The sequence below is a fragment of the Gavia stellata genome, chromosome 4, assembly GCF_030936135.1.
Source record: "Gavia stellata isolate bGavSte3 chromosome 4, bGavSte3.hap2, whole genome shotgun sequence".
Taxonomy (NCBI): Eukaryota; Metazoa; Chordata; class Aves; order Gaviiformes; family Gaviidae; genus Gavia; species Gavia stellata.
This window is the reverse complement of record NC_082597.1, coordinates 37,510,058-37,530,665: the sequence shown is the minus strand read 5'-3', so window position 1 is coordinate 37,530,665 and position 20,608 is coordinate 37,510,058. Positions and strand designations below refer to the sequence as shown.

At 43.0% G+C, this 20,608-nt stretch overlaps 1 protein-coding gene across 1 annotated transcript in view; it reads left to right on the top strand.

Moving 5' to 3' along the window:
- PPM1H (protein phosphatase, Mg2+/Mn2+ dependent 1H) overlaps positions 1-20,608 on the top strand; it is a 141,897-nt gene that overhangs the window by 42,267 nt on the left and 79,022 nt on the right. The gene's annotated exons all lie outside the window — the stretch shown is intronic.

The window sequence follows — 20,608 nt, the reverse complement described above, 5'->3', positions numbered from 1 at the left end:
TTAATATGCCTATAGGTATTTTCTTTGTGAGCATCATATAAAAACCAAACTTGTTACTGCAGAGCTGAATTTGAGTTATATGAAGTAACCCCCTCTTCCTGCCATGTGCAGTGATAGTTTTGAAATGAGGAGGAGGATCTTCTAGGAAACCGTTAAGAGTATTTTTTTAAAGTTGATAGTGTGAAAAAAGTGTGCAACTGTCAGGCGGCTTCTCTTTAATGAGTTATACAAATGTATTTTCAGTTGGGCAATATTTCTACTTTATTTAATTGAGGTACAAGATAGACTCTGTACTTGTTTAGGCGTATGTTGTCTTTAGGTGTGCAGATGAGTACCAGGAATTTAGACAAATTGCATCACGCTGAATCTGTTATAGTACTGTTTGTGTCTAGCTGTGTGTGGACATCAGATTTCTAATTAAAACCTTTTTAAGCTTCAAAGGAAGCTGGTGAAAAACCAGGCTGAAACCTGGTGTTCTGGGCATTATCTCTATTATTCTGCACTAGAGTTACAGTGCAGCTTTGTATGATTCTTCATTCTGTAGTTATCTACTGGGTAAAACCACATTGTTTCCCCTAGTTCTTAAAAACATACAAACAATAAAACCCCAAAACCCACCACAAAGAAACCAACTTGCTGTTCCTGTTGAGCTCTGGTCTGCACTAACTACTCTTCTTTTTTATTTAATCTTTGTCATTGTTCTGATCAATTATTTACTGAGTTTTCTATGGAAACAAGGTCTGTGAATGCTCTGAGTCTAAACACTCAGTGGGTGTCAGATGCTGGAGATGTCACGTCTTTCAATTCTGGACTTTCCATGGCATTTGCATTTATTTATGTTTTTTTAAGCATCAGTATGGCCTTTTGGGGAGAGACTATTGCTCAGGCTCTGCTGATGAAAGACCCCAGAAAACAGATGCAGGTTTACTCTGAGGAATTGTTCAAATTCCTTACCTTGCAGAATGGCAAAGCCACTTGCCATGTCGCCTCTCCTACATCACCTCTTCTAAAAATTGAAAAGTACCCGCTGAAAGAAGCTGCTGCTTAAAGTGAGGACTGGGAAGTTAAAGACACTCTAACCACTTCAATATCTTCTCTCTTAAACTTGTTTTCCCCTATGGGTACTGAGTAGTTTTCTCTTGAAATATCTTGAGAGGTGATTGATATCAAAGTTGCACACAAGAAATCTTGTACGGTACAAGCGGGCTCTCTTATAACCGTGTCAAGCGTCTGCCCTGCACTGCTGCAGAGTTCAAGCCTTCAACTTGTGTTTTGCTGAGTGGAGAAACCACAGCAAGGTACACGTAGATCACATGCAGAGTGTGGTTGGCAGAAAGCTAACTGGGTAAATGCTTTGTGGTCAGGGCAGCCTGCAGCTTAGTGCAAGCTGTAAAACCTGCCTGCAAAGCTGGGACAAGGCTGTTGACTTGAACAACCCCCTGAAGCACTGCTGGCAAACTGAAAGAGCTCCTGTGCCTTAGCTGCTTTGATTTACACTTAAACATCTTAGCATAAATTTACCTTCAGGAGCCATCTACACTGAGCTGGATGTGAACCAGAGCAGCTGAGGTACTGGCATGTGCTCCATTTTTTGTGGACTGTAAAGTGGGAGATAGGATAGCATCTGGGACAAGGATGCGACAAACCTGAGCCTTAAGTTTCAGCTTTAAAAAAAAAAAACAAACCCCAAACAAAAAACCAAAAACAACCCACCAAAAGCACCACCAAGAAACCCCCAAACAAACAAAAACCCCAAATCTGGAGCATCCTTTTCTTTTGTATCATCTTTAGTTTCTCTCTCTTCATGCCTCTCTCTGCTCTTGCAGTCTTTGATCAGACACTGAGTTAACATTATTAATAGCCTAGTTCACCTTCTCACATCCTGAGATCTCACCCTTGACAACACAGGTGCTTTCTGCTACTGAGTGCAGCTGTAAAGAAGTAACTGTTGAGACAATACATGGAAGCTGTAGTTTCACCTCCTGAAACCACGTTATGGCAGAACTTCAAGGAGGAACAACAGTTTTAAACCACTTCTTCCTTAATTCCCTCTTCCTTTGGTACCTACAAATGCTACTGACCAAAAAGACAAAGACAATAAAATGGCAAGCTGTTAAGTTATCCTGGCATGAATTTCTAGGTGATGGAGAAGAGACTTTTGTATTTGATCGGCTGACACTTTTACTTAAAGGTCTTGAGAGTCCTCACTGGGAGTGAAACTCTTCTCATGGCTTATCTAGGGCCTACTGATACAGTTTTTGCCCGTTTTTGCCAAGATTATAAATTGGAAATTTGTCCTGACAGAGTGGAAGGAACTTTCTCAAAACCTAACAGCCAGTGCATGAGGGACCTGGGAACACGAGCAGGTCTCTGAACCCAACCTAGCATTGTGCTCACATTGTGCTGCTTCGTGCTTTGAGTGAGGCAAAAGCTTTCAAGCATATCCCCCAGAAAAACTGGCATATCTAGCTAATGTAGGTTGAAGATAAGCTGCTTTGAGCTGCCTGCCTGTGCTGTCCCCCAGATTAACTCTTTTGTAACAGTCTTCAGGGTAGTGTGGTGCCTGTGGCTCAGCCACGTTGGCTGGCAATTTGGCGTTGGTCACGGGAGGAGATTGGTTTGGCTGCAAGAGGGCTGGAGGTGGGTTGTGGAGAGTCGCCAGGAGCAGTAAACCCCGGCAGAGAAGATGGGAAAGGCACCCGGAGGGCGGTCAAGGCTCGGCACCTGTTTGCTTGGCTGATGAGTCAGGTTTGCAAGACCAGCTCTGCAAGGGCTTATTGCTTGAGCTGAACCCTGAGCCTTTGGTTCAGCATAGTTATTTCTTCATTTGATGAGAGGATAAAAGCCTGACATATGGGCTTTTTTTGACCAAAAATTACAGTTTATCTGATTCAATACCTGGGTTATCTCTACTGCTGAGGCAAAAAAGGCAGTTGCCTAAGGCAACCAATACGTTCAGTGTGATTGCAGGTTGTGATTGGTAAACATCTGTGGGCTTGACTGATAGGACATAAAAAATGGTGTTGCCTTTTTCAGTGCAGTGCTGCTTGCAAATACATATGCATTTTGCTGATTTTATCCTGCTTTGCCAATGTATGTTAAGAACATCTGTGATCTAATAAATGAGATGCTGAGTGGAGCCAGCTTTTGCTTTTTTAAAAATAGTGCTAATATTGGTTTCTGCTGCATAGGAGTTTGTCCTGGGTATGCAGGTAGAGATGGATATTGAAAAAGTTTGCTGTAATTCTTTCTTCCCTTGGCTTAACTACTACAGCTGAAGGCCAGAGGTGAGGAGGGTGAGAGGGCAGAGGAGAAGCACTATGTAAACCAACCATGTGTCCTTCCCAGGGAGCAAAGGATGAACTCCCTGTTTGGAGGGATGGGGGGGGAAGCAGTTAACTCAGTTCACATCTTGGGGATGTGGAACTGCACCTAGGAAAAGCACTTGCTTTTCCACGTTTACTCTAAGTTGGTCTTCCAGTTTCTTGCAGAAATAAGTCCAATTTGGGTATTAGGGACCCTTTGGAGGTTGGGGGTTCATTCTGTCAGTCCTTTGCCTAGACGTGGTCCATTTTGAGGTGATGAACCGTTCCCACAAAATGGGATTATTTGAACCTGCCGTTTATATTTAATGCTGTGCTTGTAATTAGTTGTAGTGATAGTTGGGAGAAAGGAAACTTTTTGTAAATGGCTAAGCAGCTGTATACAAAGAAACACAAAAGATTATTCTTGGCTACTATGTAGGAAAAAGGCCTAAATTTAAAACACAAGTATTCTGTGTCCCCCTCTTCCTGGCTTTTTCATCGCGGCTTTTGAGGCTGTTGAAGGTTTACCCCACAGTCCTCAGCAGCTTCATCTGCAGAATTGGCCTATAATGCCGACCTGTGGAACTGGTTTCCCCGGTCTTGAAAGCAGCAAACCCCATGCTTGGAATTTGGGAAACTGCCATGGGCTGAGCGTTAGCACCATGTCACTGGCCCCTGTGTGCCTTCGCTAGGCTTGGGGACAACGACAAAATGTGACACCAAAGGCTGCGGCTGCTGTCGAGCGGGCGCCTAAGCTGCAGAGGAGCAAAACCCCAGTTGCCCTCAAGCTCCTTTCCCAACTTGGCTTTGCCAAGAAACCCCCAGGGAACAGGAGCAGCCAGTGAGATCTTCCACCTCGAGAGATATGTTTCTGAAAGAGTATATTTGGCTAAACTGTCTGTCTGGAGGTCTCGCCACAGATGAGGGCAAACTTCAGGGAGTGTAAAGCACCCTTGCTAGTTTTGTATTGGGTGGGTGGGGAGGAGGGATGGAGTGGTAGGATTTAGAATAGGGAAATATTTTTCTGACCCTTCACCTAAGCCGGATGACCTTTGTGTAGGTGAAGAAGGCTGTTTCTTAGTCCGAAAGAAATGTGCATTTTTACAGTTCTGTCTCACCTGAGAGATGCGAGAAAGGGATTATTTTCTGATTAATACGATGTATTTCAAAAGTAACAAAAAGATACACGTTGTTAAATGCAAAATTGCAATCTATATTAGTTCCTGAGGTACTTGTTTAGAGATGTACTCTAAAGCAAAAACTGTGACTAAATACTTTGAAAGACTGTACTACTTAATTGTTGGGGATGCTGATAGGCGGCACCAGTCTAAAACTTACTTTCCACTTCAGGAGTCCTGTAAAACCTGGAAAAAATCTTATAAACTTTCTCTTCTTCCATTCTATTTAATGCATTATCAGATCCATTCATTGGTCACTTTCCCGAAGTTAGCATTTCTCATGCTGTTTGTCCTCCTTACTGTGCTAGATTTATGTCAGAAAGCTCCATTTAGAGGCTGATTTTACTCTAGCAAAATGGCCTTGCCTATGTTCTGCTGCATTTTAGCTGACTGGGAAGTTTTCATTACCATGCGTGTTACCACTGAACCATTGCTTACCAGTGGAAACCCCTGTAAATGTGTGTGCCATCAGTAAAGCTCATCTATAGTGCATGAGCAAAGCTGACAGGGTCTGGCTCTGAGGTGTGACGTGAGCTCCTGCAGGAATCTCACCGCCACAGATAGTCTTGGTGTCGGTTGTGCTTGCAAGCTGTGTCCTCTGGTGCTCACCACCTTCTCTCAGCCGTAAATATAAATGAAGCTGTGGTCTGATTTTAGATGTGAGAGATAGTTGGAATATATTCTGAAATCAGAAAAAAATTGGCCCATTCCACTGAGCAGGAGTCCTGCCTGTGTCACTGCAACCTGCATCGGTCAAAGCACTGTAGGCCTGCATCCCTGGGAGGTAGATGCAATAAGCTAATATAGGAGAAGGGAAACATTTAATTTCTGGCTTTGATTATATAGTTTTTTGTGCATTTGTTCATTTATAAAATTGTCCATACCAGTTGGTGGGGTTTTATTATTATTTTTTATTTAGCTACCAGACGCTTGGAAACTTCATTAGTCTTGTAATCTGCCAGGTCTGGAAAGAAAAGCTTTTTGTCCTATTAGGCTGTTTCAGGCTTCTGTGCAGTTCTTTTACTTGCTTTTAAAGATATGAAGAGCTGTGAGTATCAGACTGCCTGAAAGGTGAGGAATAAGCACAACGCAGAGATGACTCAAGCTCTGTACATATCTCTGAGCTGCTGCTTGTTTCCATTAACTTCTGACCGAAGTGATAGTCCTTGAAAGCATGCCTACACCTTCATTTGGCTAGACAAAATGGATAGTCCCTGTCCTCACATGGTGAGAGAAATAGTCCTTTCTTTGATTAAACAGGCATCACGAAATATACTGAAAGCAAAGATCTTTTTAATGTGTTTCGAAGAGCAATTCTTAAGGTAGATAAGCTTAGTAGAGTCTTAATTTTTTTTGGAGATGCAAAATAGGTTGGGTTGAGGAGTGTTCAGCTTGTGGTGTGTGCCTAAATATGTTATGCCCCACAAACTGAATATTAATTTGACTGTATTATAATCCATTGAGTCTCATCAATGCCTGCAGAGAGGTGATGATGCAGGAAATAGTCTTAAAGAGAGTAAACTGAGCATGATCCTTGTCTCCTTGCTTTCTTGTGCTGTTAATATAGTGATGCTGCCTTTGTTTCAGAAGATAACCCTCTTCGTGTTTTGAAGACAGCTTGTAAAGGGTGAAGCCTGAGATGATTAAACAGTTTGGGGATTATTGTTCCCATGTCCGAACAATGGATTTCTGTGTTAATATAGAGTAAAAATCATCAGTCTTACCTTAATCAAAGACATTTTTGAAAGTCTGTGTACTATTGAGAATTAACTGTAGCAGTGTTCTTGTTTAATTTTTTTATCATGATATTTTAAAGCCCAGTTGAAGGCCACTGTGGAGTCATAGGCAGATAAAGGTGCTTGAAGCACAGAAGTCTAATGGATACAATTATCATTGTAGTGTTCTTTGCAGTAGTTATTGAGGCTATTCAAAATGTTAATTGGACACTAAGTTTCATCTCTAGAGAAAATGACTACTAAATGTTGGGGTCATGTTCAAAATATACCATACCCTAAGAGGATATTAGTTGCTATGCTTCACAGCACATTATACCAAAGATATGTTACTGGATGAAGGAAATGGAGGGGGGAAAAAAAAAAAATATATATATATACAATGATACCAACTAGAATGTTTGATAGCTATAATTAAGCATTTAGATATTTTTTTTTTCCTTCCAGGTAGTTCAGTTTGTGCTGGTAGGCAGGAGATAAATCAGGGGTGGGGGAAATAAAGCTGTTGTCATAAAGGTCAGAAAATAGATTGCAGTGAAATTTTTGCGTGTGTATATAAATGGGAAAGATGGGATGCTTGTTGCTTAATCCTCTGGCCTCCCATTGATGTCTTTATGGCAAAAGTTCAATTTATATTCAATGGATAGTTATGATCTAAAAAGTACAGTAAATCCAGAAGACTATGCAAAGTTTCATGCATGTGGAAATAAGAGGATTAAAGAATTATAGTACTTTATTTTTTTTGCCATAATTGAAAACCCATGCTTTCTTAAGCAGAAATACTGCTTGCAAAACCAAAAAGGACAGGCAATTTCCCTTCAGCATCCAACCTCCTGGAAAAGCCTCTTTTCTTCATAAAAGGCAAGAAGTGCCAGCCAAAATAACTTTCACAAGAAGGGAAGGAGTCATGTATGTGGGAGCCATATTTATCTAAGCTCAAGTGATAAAATGTGATTAACTGAGATTGGAGCAACCGTCATGTACACTAGAAGACATTCAAGCAGGAAACGGGCAATTCTTTTGGCATTTACTTCAGGTGTCTGGTCCTGGGACTACAGTGGGAAGGTAATGTTCCTTTGCAAAGTGTTCTACTATTAGTAAAGCGCATAATCACTCTACCCGCGCCCTGCTGTCTACTCCAAAACGCTACCTTGGAGTCCTGAGACATCAGGGACAGCAGAGCTGTGCTGACGCAGTTCTGAAGATGCTCCAGAAGTTGATTGTTATTTTATTCCAGTTTATATACGGTAGCAGATTATAAGGACTATTGGGCTGTCAGATTAAAGGTCAGCATCCTTCCTTTCCCCTTGGCACCACCGTCCCCCAGTGGGTAGGGAAGCAGAAGGACATAGTCACTGCTGTTGTCTGCCACCAGCTTGTTTCTCTGCAGACCCAAATGGGCAGCCTGCTCACCCCTGAGTGCATAATGCTGCTCTGGAGAAAGTCGGTTAACCCACATTCTCTCAGGCACATTTCTTTCCCTTGTTTGACACCGTGGAGCCACACAATTTTTAATTTATGCATTATAGGAGGGAGGTATGTAAGGGCAGGTAGTGTGGCAGGAGACTCCTTTGCCCCTGCTGCAACCACCATCTCCATTCATAAGCCATGGAAGGACATATTTCTTCTGTTCAGAAATGCATTACTCAAAATCTTTTCTTTGTAAGAGTGAATTTTGTACTTACTGATATAATCAGTATTTCAGAGGAATGGGAATTTTTTTTTCCTTTCCCTTCTTCCTGGTAGAGGACGACTCCTCTGTGTTCTAAATCTTTCTTTCTAATTGCTGTGCTGATTACTCCTGTATTCTGCTGGGCATTTTATTTCAACGCTCTGAGAACTGCAGAGACTGGATTTCTTAGTTTTTGTGTGGTAAATAAAATCTGTCCTAACCAGATAAGTTTATCCCTGTTTAAAATATATGTTGTGTCTGTGCGTATATATCTCCAAAGAAGACAGAGGTAAAGGCACTATGGTGATTTAACTGGTCCCGAAAACCCCATTTAAACTCGTACAGTAGGTGGTATGATCATATTTTGTGGCTATTTGAGTCTTTGAAGTAAAGGATCTCTTTTTTTCTCAGTTGAAATATTTCCCCAACCCCTGACACACACACACTCTGAAGGGAAAAGGTGGGTGTTCTAAGCTGATTGATGGGTAAAGGGAAGGAAAATTATATTAATGTCATGATCTTGCCATGTAGAAGTGAGAAATCCAATGCAAAGATGGAAGTTCTGGCTGCTTCACTAGTTATTTTGAAGATATTTTTAATTGTGTGTGTGTTTGTAAATAAGATACAATACAACTCACTGGTTATATACAGATGCGGTATTATTTAAAGAGAGTATTTTTTATTAAGCATTTGTCCCTTGTGTTTAAAATAGTCTTTTCTTTCTTTTTGTTTTCTTACTCCGTAGGTGCTTCCAAGTTCTGTTTGCTGTATATGTAAAACCCATTGGATGTTATATCATTCTACTGTCTTGTACAATGCATTAAGAAATTTGGAGGCAAGAAGTAACGTATTTCAAGCTGCTGTATTGTCTTATATTAGGAGACAGTCTTGCGGAGCTGGAGGATAATTTTGAAGTTTCTGTTTACTGCTGGTTATTAAACTACATGACTGGGAGTTTTTATTTTTCTTTCTTTTAGTGGCAGTGTCTTTGGACAGTGTTGGCTGAAAGTAGCAACTAACTCCTTCAGCTTCCCTTCAAGGAGGGTAATGTAGGAATAGAAAGTTCCTAGTCATGAGAAAAGAGAAACAAGTTTTTTGTTGGTGGGATGAGAACCAGCTAGAGGAGGTTGAAGAACTGGGTCAGAAAGCTTGATGCCATCCTGGGGTTTGGGGGAAGGGGTATGGCCTCACCACAGCATATCCCCTTTAACCAAGGGGCCTGGCAGGAGTAGAGGAACCTGAGGCAGAGTAAGTTAGGAAAGGGGAAAAAAAAAAAGACGCGGCATAACATTGCAGTTGTATCTAGTGGTGAAGAGAGCTCAGGAGGATTCTGCTTGAACCCTGAAGAACTTGCCTGGGGACTGGAGAAGGTGGGGCAGGGTTAGGCTTTATCAGGTTAGGTTTAGCTAATAGGCCTCGAGAATCCCTTAGGCTAGGTCGCTAATTCCGTGGACACCTTAGCGCGGCATGTCCCTGAGGAGGGAGCTTGGGCCCAGCACTGGGAGCATGATCGTGCAGAGCCGAGCAGCAGCCAGGAGAATGCCTGCCTGGGTTGGCCAGTGTCGTTGCGATCCAAGAGGGTGGTGCTCGGAAAGGAACAGCTCTCACCCTGCCCTCGCCGTGACACCGTGCTGCTGATGCTGTGCTGTTGTCTCTGCACAGAGTTGGGACTTGCCAATTCGCTGTCCTTCTCAAGTCTCTGGGATTTACAGTTACCAACGTATCCCGGTTAGGTAGTTCAAAAACCACTGTGGGCTTTTCTGCACTACAAAACAGTCTTTGTATTAGTAAACACTCTTGCTGTGGAAGAATGGTTAACTTTGTTTTTCCCTGAGTGCAGTAGAAGCCTTTTCAATGAATAATACAGCATGTTTGAAGCTTTGGAGAAAGATCTTTTGAAGATGAATGATTTTTAATTATGTTGTTTGTGGTGCATAACAGCAGCTATCTGCACTCATCTTTTATTGCAGAATTGTATTTCAGGTGGATCATGTAGTGAAATAAGAGTGGGTTTTCTTTTTCTTAAGAGAAATTGTGTAGGAAAAATTAATTTGTTTCTGTGAGGTTCCTGAGAACTTCTCAACTAGAAAGGCATAGTCGAGCATCTCATCTGACGGTGTCTGGCACTGGAGACCTTACAGGACTGTGCAGGAATTGCCAAGTCTGCAGGTTCGGATAAACTGCCCTTCATTGCACGTCTTGTTCTGGCTGCCAGGACAGCGTTCATACTAGGAAACACTACTGAAGCAAATGTTGCCTTCAGTGCTTGTGCTGCATTTGTGCATGTTGTTTCTTAGCATATCCACAGCACAGGCTGTGGCCTGTGCAATCTGGCAGTTTTCCAGATGGTACCTAGGAGCAGCCTGGACAGCGCGGGGAAGCTTGGATGCAGACACTCAGTTCTGGGAGAGGGCGAAGAGAGTAGCCCATGCCCCTTGGCTGGAGAAGGGCCAATTGTATGTAGCAGTACAGGTGTAACCCAGGAGCAGGCTTGCACAGTGGAGCAGGTGCAGAGTTTACTGCTGCCCAGCTGGGGCAGCCATGGTGCTTGCCCTTCACCAGGCTTGAGGTCTCCAGCTTTCTGCTAGGCTGACTGAACTTGTGAAGCCATCTGGAAATGGATTTGACAAAAAATGAATGATGTGTGTGTGTTTGTCTGGTGGGTGAGTGAGCAAAAAGTTGGAGTGATGGACCTGGTGCAGGGAGAGGGCAAAACATTGAGGTGGAGGATGGGAGCACATGTGTTGACAAGCTGCCCTTGGAACCTTTTGCAGCATGGTCTAGTCATAGGGATGGATGTAAATGTTGGAGAGGGAGCTGTGGTACACCTTCCAGCCTATGGTTAGGGGACGTTTGCATTTCTTCTATCAGGCCATTCTGTCAGATTAAAAATCCTAAACAGATTTTTATTCTTTGAAGTCCAGACTTAACTTCTTAAATACTTTTCACAGAATCACTAAGGTTGGTAAAGACCTGTAAGATCATCAAGTCCAACCATCAACTAACACCACCATGCCCACTAAACCATGTCCTGCAATGCCACATCCACACGTTCCTTGAACACCTCCAGTGATGGTGACTCCACCACTTCCCTGGGCAGCCTGTTCCAGTGTTTCACCACTCTCTCAGTGAAGAAATTTTTCCTAATATCCAGCTTGAACCCTCCCCTGGTGCAACTTGAGGCCATTTCCTCTCGTTCTATCACTGGTCACTTGGGAGAAGAGACCAACACCCACCTCGCTGCAATCCCCTTTCAGGTAATTGTAGAGAGCAATGAGGTCTCCCCTCAGCCTCCTCTTCTCCAGACTGAACAACCCCAGTTCCCTCAGCCACTCCTCAAAGACTTGTGCTCCAGACCCCTCACCAGCTTCGTCGCCCTTCTCTGGACACGCTCCAGCACCTCAATGTCCTTCTTGTAGTGAGGGGCCCAAAAATGAACACAGGATTCGAGGTGCGGCCTCACCAGCGCCGAGTACAGGGGCACGATCACCTCCCTACTCCTGCTGGCCACACTATTTCTGATACAGGCCAGGTTGGCGTTGGCCTTCTTGGCCACCTGGGCACACTGCTGGCTCATATTCAGCCGGCTGTCAATCAACACCCCCAGGTCCTTTTCTGCCAGGCAGCTTTCCAGCCACTCGTCTCCAAGCCTGTAGTGTTGCATGGGGTTGTTGTGACCCAAGTTCAGGACCCGGCACTTGGCCTTGTTGAACCTCATACAATTGGCCTGGGCCCATCGATCCAGCCTGTCCAGATCCCTCTGCAGAGCCTTCCTACCCTCCACCTTCCTACACTCCCGCCCAACTTGGTGTCATCTGCAAACTTGCTGAGGGAGCACTCAATCCCCTCATCCAGGTCATCGATAAATATATTAAACAAGACCAGTCCCAAAACTGAGCCCTGGGGAACACTGCTTGTGACCGACCACCAACTGGATTTAACTGCATTCACCACAACTCTCTGGGCTCGGCCATCCAGCCAGTTTTTTACCCAGCGAAGAGTGCACCTGTCTGAGCTACTATTCGCCAGCTTCTCCAGGAGAATACTGTGGGAGACAGTGTCGAAGGCTTTACTAAAGTCCAGATAGACAAATTACGTTTGGTAAAGGAGCAGATGGAAGCTGCACGCAGACTTTCCTAGCGGAAGACTGTCGGTCACAGCCCCACATTCTGGCCCACCCTCGGTCTGGGTTTTGCAGGTTTTCAGGCAGGAGAGGCATGTACTCAGGAGGGTTAGAGGGATTTTTTTTTCTCCCCGTTCTTCAAAACAGATTTTTCGTGTGTTGCCTTTACTGTCCCCGCCCCAGCTAGCAAGAACATTGGTCTCCTTGGGGCATGTTGATGAACATGGGACAGCCTGTGCACGGCTTTGAAGATCCTGGCACTACTTCTTTGTGGCTTTTCACAGTTTAACAGCCATCTCTTGATGCTGCTCTGGAGGTATTTTGTCCTTGGCAAATGATTTGCAAATCCTTTGCTGCCACTTGTTGATCATTTTGAATTGAGAGCGAATTAGTGACTGTTTCTAGTGGCAGTGTTGGCCTCTTACTAACAGTTATCTAGCTTTCTTGTGCCTGTCTAAATATCATGTGCTCAGATGACTCCAAAGGAACATATCAGGGTAGTGTGCGAATGTCTAAATATAGGAATAAATAATCTCTAGCTTTCTTCTTTTCAGTCAGCAGAAGAAATTACTGGATACGCTTCCATTTGTGCGGAGTACACACTGAGATAAGTCTATATTGACATCTGTTCCAATACTGATTTCTGACGTCTCCCTGGTACTTTCAGAAGAGGAGAAATTCTTCTGTAAAAATCTCCGAATTTGTCTTCGCTCTCTGGTTGTGGGTTGGGTTTTTGCCCTGTTATGCCAGAGAATTACACAGTTTTCAGCCCCTTTCCAAACTGCCAACTTTCTGCTCCACTGAAGTTACTTCTGGCTCCAGTCCCAGTTTTGGGAGAACAATAGATCCTATTTTAGCCTATACAGATTTAATTGCTGTGAATAACGTTGACAATTATCTCCTTTTGTGTTTCAGAATCCTACCAGCTGTTTTAGATGCATTTAAATTGCTGCACCATGCTAAACTCGCTTGTCACATCAGGAGCTATAATGCCAAATTTCAGGCTCCCGGTAATCTGTCCTTGGCCTTTATTTTAAAAATAATTTTTGCTGCATTTAATTTTGTTTCTTCTACTTCCCCTTCAACCTTGGTTCTCTGCACTGGGTGGCGTTATTAGTCATACCAAGGGACTTCTATACCAAAGATGCATTTTGAGGAAAATGCATTTCAAATTGCAAGAAAACCTATTGAAAGAGAAGTTGGTGGGGGTTTCTTGTTTGGGTTTTGTTTTGGTTTTTTTTTTCTTCCTTCACCCCCATAAGCTCAGGCACCTAAGGTGGGAATCATCTGACCACATGCTGACAACTCGCTGTGTAAGTGTCTAGGCTCAGCTTTATTGTCCACGAAGAGGAACAGACATATCATGCTAAAGTAAACAACTAAAATAGGTCAGATGAATCATGGCCCCAAATGTCCTCTTTCTCTTTGCTTATAAATAAAGTCTGGGTGATTAGCTCAGACTTAGCTGTCTGCACCACAGACATCTGACTAGATCTCACCTCTGGGGACCGTACTTGTAGCAGCAGACACATGTAGGTGACTGTAGACACCTAAGAAGATTAAAAGTACTTGGCTTCTTGATGCAGAGCTACTGCAAGTGCCAAGGTGAAGGTGCTCTGGGCTTGACTTCTTGAAGCTGAAGGCAAACCTGAGTGGGTTTTCCCAGCGAAGAGACAGATCAGTATTTGACGTCCACAGTTACATAGCACTAAACTGTGGTGCACCAACTCTTTTTCATTGCTAGCTTCCTAGACTTTTAAGATACAACTTTTTTTTTTTTTTTCAGAAATGTTAGTTTAAGCAGGACCTCTCCTCCCTATCATCTGCTATTTCTGCCTCCATATTGTCTCTTCAGTCTTGCTGTGGCAATATGTTGATTTGGGTTTAAAAAAAATAATAATTTCGCTGCACAGGTGTTGCTGTGGGGCAGCACACTGGCATGTGAAGTTGGAGGTTGCTTACATGGGGAAAGCCAAGAGAGGGGATACTTGTGAAAGTTTGCCTTTCATCTTTTGCCTGAGAAGTTGGCTCTCTTGCTAACTTTCTGAATTGTGCAACTGTTGAATTCTGCAGGGTTTTCTTTTCAGTCCACATACAGCTTTGTTTAATGTTTATTTACAATCTTGTCACGGGGTTAATAAATTCAAATTTCCAGTTTCAGTCACCGCCTTAGTGCACATTTCGCATTTGTGCAACTGTAATTACAGTTTCTGAAAACAGGTCGTTCCTTGGTGTAGCAAGATGCAGGGACACACTAATACTTCATTATTTCCTGATACATATTTTTACACATCTTGACATGATTTTAATTTCCCAGTGGTCTGAGAGGAATGGGGAGGATTACGTAGAAGTTACAGTACTCATTTGGTTCTGGTGCTGACTTTGTTCTTGTTGAGGCCTCTCTGGGATTGCGAGTGCCTTTGATCATGCCAGGCAGGATTCATCCCATCAGTGCTGCTTAGGTCTGTTTGTGCTGGGCTACCCCATCTCCTGTGGGCCTCTTTGGACACAATTGACTCTCCTTAGTTATAGCTCTTCTTAAAATATTTGATGTTGACCCTGCTTACTGTGTTTGTGCTAAGTATTTGCCGGTCTGTAGGTTTCCTGGTGTGCCTGGATGCTTTTGCAAGTGAAGACTTGGATTGAGGGTTTCATAGGAGACAGGGGTGCTTCTGCTATTGACTTTGGAAGGGCTAAGATTCATAATGGAGGCAGATTTGCAGCACAAGTAGAAGAAACAGTAGTGCTGGAGAAGTATGACCTGGTAACAGCTGTGCAGTTGCTCCTGCTCCCATTCAGACCAGAGCTGGGTCCCAGCCCACAGTCATTCGCTGTTTCAGGCTTCACAAGGTGGCAGCAAGCAGGTCCTGCTCTATGTCAGATCCTGTGCACACACCAGGTAAGGCAGGTCTCTGTTGGTTTGCGCTTTCCTTCCTCTGCATTCCCATACAGACATGGTCCTGGACAACCTGCTTTAGGTGACCCTGCTTGAGCAGGGGGGTTGGACCAGGTGACCTCCAGAGGTCCCTTCCAAGCTCAACCGTTCTGTGATTCTCTGGTGTTGCACCTTCCAAAACTGCTCCTTAATCTTGCTGTGCCTCCTCTGTTCTTGGGTGGGGGCACATCTCTTCATCGCACCCCCCCTGCAAGGGCAGCAGGAGTCTGTGGGGACAATTTGTCCTGCTCATGTCTATGCCATCTGAGGTGCAGCAGGACTGGGTGCAGCACACCCCTAAGACATGTTGTGGCATACTATGGTAGTAGATGGTGTGCAGACCCCAGAGCTTGAGTACCTTTCCTCTGGATAAAGGTAGCAGATGGGGCTAGAAAGGACAAGCTTGTCTCCAAGCCCTACACCCATGTGCAGAAAGACACTCATTTGCTCACTGCTGTATGCCTGCTCTTGGGTAGAAATTCTGCATTTGGCTGTGATTCTTCTTTTTACTGGTGCTGATTTTACCAGGGTCCCTATGTTGACTTTGTCTCCAAATCATCACTGCACTTGACATTTTGCATCTGTGATGCCTGAACAACTGAGCAAAGATATTAAGCACTTCGACCTATATTACGTGAAAAATAGGCATTTTCAATGACATAACATTTAACTGAACTTTGAATAGCTTGCCAGAGAAATACCTAGTATTTTGTACAGGGGCGTGCATGTATGTGTATATAAAATATATATAAAGTACTGCAATATTTTCTTAATCCTGTTTTGCATTAAATGCTGTGATTATTATTTTTTTAACCTTAAATTTGGGAAAGCTAATTTTGCAGTTGGCTGTAACTCCCAAGCAGAGTAAATGGACACTCTACAAACGTTTTGATGGATCATCAAGATCTATCAAGATTAAGATAGCTGCCATTTTTCTACAATCCTTTTTTTTTCAGGCTCAGGATTTCTGATACTTCATTGGCTTGCATTTGGTTTACATTTTAACAGCTTCAAAGATGAGCTCTAGAAAAGTAATTTTAACAATAGAAGTAAAAGATTGGGTTTTGAGGCACGTTTCTATGGCAAAGAGTCATCGTAGTGTTTTTTGCACATGGCCCCTTCCTGCAGATCTGCCAATTAATGTTCTCCCAGAGGAAAAGTGATGGATGTAAAACTCCAGCAGCAGGGTGTAGTTTTTCTTTAAGCTGTTCTTAAAAATTACCAATATATGAGTGGCTTTCAATTAATTTTCTACCTGTGGGTTCTAAGGTAATAAAGCTGTGGGTAATTTTTTCTTTTTTCTTTTTTTTCCCTTGCCTTGCATATGTGTGGTGTCATACATATACAGTTTGATATATTGACTTTTTAAGAATAAATTAGCAGATTGACTTCTTTTAGGTTATAGGGGCTTCACAATACCTACTGCATAGAGGGATATTGTGAATAAGGCATTAGTGCTTATCTGTGGAAATGTGTACACTCTCTGTCACACTTGCAAAGATTAGCTTGGGGATAATTTAAGTTGACAGCTGTATAAAAAGGATTAGTACCATCATTGCCGAACTCTTGCAGTTAACTTTCACACATGCCAAATATGGGAGATAATTTTTTTTAAAGCTTGGACCAGTTTGCATAAGCCATTTATCTTGATTTCTCTTAACCCTGAGAGAGCTGAGACTGCGGTCTTAAAGCATCATAGTCTAATGGTGTGGGATTTACTGAAGTACTTTAAATACATAACACTTCATTGTAAGCATAGGGAGAGCTTTTGTTTGCATATAATTGGCATTGTTCTAAGGAAGAAAGGGTTTATTTTGAATGTGCTTTCAAAAGTAGAACTTTGGGAAGGAAATCAGGAGGGAAAAAAGTGGCATTTTGTTTTCTTCATGCATCCTTGCCATATTCAAACACTCATAAATGAATCTACAATAAAACTAAAATATTTTTAATTCAAATTGAGCATTTGGTTGGGGTTTTCTGTGTAGTAGTAGTAGTAGTTGGTGTAGTAGTAATAGCAGTATTGAGTTTGTAGGCAAAGTGAGTATTTCTGAGGCCTGGATGCCCCGTGCTGTAGAGATTAGGGGCAGGCAGCTGTCCCTGCCCTTTGATCATTTTACCTAGTGTGATTTGTGTACATCTGTCACATAACTATGTGGGGACAACTGAACCTCATATGCAACCATTCTTTCTTCTATCAGACTTGTGTGTCTACTGTGTTGTCCTTATGAGGAATGCTTGTGTTCAAGACTACCCTCAGCCTCACGTGCACAAGGTATTGTACAGCTCATGGGAAGAGGCATGGAAGTGGCTACTTTTCCCCTGCATTAGAGGGAAAGGAATGGTAGAACTTGGGTTCTTGAATGTGAGCTCAGGGATAGATCCTCTGTGCTGGTGAGGCCGCACCTCGAATACTGTGTTCAGTTTTGGGCTCCTCGCTACAAGAAGGACATTGAGGTGCTGGAGTGTGTCCAGAGAAGGGTGATGAAGCTGGTGAGGGGTCTGGAGCACAAGTCTTATGAGGAGCGGTTGAGAGAACTGGGGTTGTTCAGTCTGGAGAAGAGGAGGCTGAGGGGAGACCTCATCGCTCTCTACAACTACCTGAAAGGAGGTTGTAGAGAGGTGGGTGTTTGGTCTCTTCTCCCAAGTGACAAGTGATAGAACAAGATGAAATGGCCTCAAGTTGCGCCAGGGGAGGGTTAGATTGGATATTCGGAACAACTTCTTCACTGAAAGAGTTGTCAGACATTGGAACGGGCTGCCCAGGGAGGTGGTTGAGTCACCATCCCTGGAGGTTTTTTAAAAGACATGTGGATGAGGCGCTTAGGGACGTGGTTTAGTGGTGGGCTTAGCAGGGTTAGGTTTATGGTTGGACTTGATGATCTTAAAGGTCTTTTCCAACCTAAATGATTCTGTGATTCTATGTTTCTCATCTAAAAACAGCTCAAAACCACTATGCATAGATGTGTTTCTCAGTGTGCAGTGCTGCAGGCTAAGGCAGCAAAGTTGCACATGTGACAAAATGGCTGGGAACAAAATAAAGAAAAGTCACTATCATAATCTGCACAGTGTGTTTTCTTAAGATTGAACCAGGTGCCTCAGTTTCAAGAGCTGTCGGTCCTAATTTGTAAAGTGAAGACAAAGGACTATTCACAGGCTAATGAACCATGATGAAGTATACTCCTGTAGAAAGGTTCCTTTAACACTTTCTGCCTCCATTTGAAGCTCTAAACTTGTCATACCAGCCAAAGCTGGTAAGCATTCTTTGCCTTATCAACAACAACGATCTAGAAAAATCTAGTGATGCATAAAAATCTCAATGTTTTTGTGCAACTATACTCATCTGAAGGCTGACTTCACCAGACTGAATATGCCCTATTCATATAAGAAGCATAATTTGAAGAACTTTAAAGGCAACTTCTTCCTGTATGCCGTGGAAATAAGTTTAGACCCATTTTTCCCAGATCAGCAGGATTTCAGAATTTACCTATTGAGGTGGAGAAAAAAAAGGTGTAAGACAGTGTGTTAGTGGAAATTGGGCTAGAAGGACATTGGTCAACACTAAGTTGTTTGTCCTCATAATCTTCTGTGTCTCTTGCTTAGTTTTTTCAGCAAGCTTTGAGCAGCCAGCCAGCCAAAGTTGCTTTAAATAGGACGATGAGCAGTCTGAACTCGCACTCTCTGCTGTTTCGCTGTGCTTTGTGGGAAAGAAATTGTGGTTCTCTTACAGCATCAAGTTCATCTTTGCTTTTGCAACCTCTTCTCACCCCATGCTGATAGCCAATACAGGAGGAGTGAGGAAGGAGAATTTGTGGATTAATTTTGCTAGCTGTGGCTGAGATTGCTCAGCCCTGAAGCGAGATGATGCTTAACCACATTTGTGTCCCACCGGTCTGGCTCAGCATCTGCTCTGGGCTCAGTGTGCATTGCTTTTCTCATGTAATACCTGCATGCTAATTATCAAAAAGAGTTGTTCATCCCTGTGTAGTGATCATGGAGCTTGCCCCATTACTGTGTCCTACAGCTGTCTTGTTCCTTGTAGTCGCTTAGTATTTCATGTTTTTTGGAAAGCATAGCTGGATGATATGCCCCTCAACAGCATTTTGGGAAGTGCATACAAATAACGTTAGAGTGGACTTCCATTCCAAGATGTCATTGACTTCAGTCCAAAGACAAGCTGTGTTACCAGTGTATGTTCATTTACATTGAACTTGTGGCAGAAATTTTTAGAACTTTTTTTCTTGCATTGTTTTTGACTTCTTTAATGTATTTTAAATTTCCAGCATAAATGGTATTCTACTTTTGGGCCTTGCCTATTTTAATCCAATATTTAGTCCTTATCAGCTTGGCAGGTGTAGTAGCTTCTAGCTGGGTCCTAAAGTGAACTTGGCCCAGTATACCAGTATGGTTGTTGATACAAGAACCCGTATTTTCACACTGGAGCGTTGCAAGACTCATCTTTATGGCTAAACATTCACTTCCTCCTTGGTTGATAAAATGAAAGTTTTATTCAACCCCATGGGTTTAGAGAACTGATCCATGGATGGCTGCAGTTTCTGCCCGCAGTGGACAATACTAGTGGGTGTTTTGGTTTTGATGTGAGCAATATCACAGTTAGAGTAATGAATGAATGAAACTGTTCAGTCTGCTTGAAAAGCTGCCTTTCATCTGCGGGAGGAGGTGAACAGCTAGGAGGAAATCTCTTTCAAGTCGCTTCCCAGTGCAGAAATAAATCTTGTGTGTGGGTGAAGGGGCAGAAACAGCCACCTACCTGGAAATCTAAGACTATAAATGAGATGTCACAGGAAAAGGCAGTGGCATCAACTCTCATGCTAATCCATTAGGGGAATAAAAAAAGGGGGGCGGGAGAGAGAAGAAAAGACAGCAATACTTGTATGAGAGAGCTTTTTTATGGTATGTTTAATCACCATTCTAAGACTGCTGAAATTGTAACACGAAACTGTAGGAACATATTGTCTGTTGTTTATGGTGTTCATTCATCTGGGTTACTTCTGTGTTATTAGTTGGGTTGGATGCAAGCTGGTGTCATACTCACGGTTGCGGGAAATGTGTCGTACCACAGCTGGAATGAGGAAGGAGGCTGGCTGTGAGCGGCTGGAGCCTGCCAGGCTGGCAGCAGGGAGAGATGGGTGCTCTGCTGCCTGATTAATTGATTTATTCAGTGTCAAAATAACTACAGGTGCCCACTGATACTTTGAACCCCCAGCCTTAAATGGAAAATCGCAATAAACCACAAACTGCTTATAGATATATCTGCTTTTGTCTACCTCCTTTGCCCTAAGCCTTAAGGAGGAGATGAAGAGCTTTTGCATTTGCCTGGGGGTTAACAAATTGAAGTTTTTGGAGATCAAGTGAGAGCAGTTTCCACAAATAAAGACATCTTGCAGGACATTGTGCAAGCAACTCTCCTTCACCTGAGCTAATGGCCTCTGGTTTAATTTTCTGTGGTGGGATGAATTTTCTTCCAAGCATGTAAGGCAACTGCACTGGGGTGGGTTTTTTTTTGGGGGGGCGGGGCGCATGGTTAGGGCGTCATACATTTTTTGTCATACATTTTGCCATTATCCTTTCCTCACCTTGTGAACAGCAGGAAGGTTGATAATACTTTTATTTCAGAAACTTGTATATGCCAGCATTGCAGGAA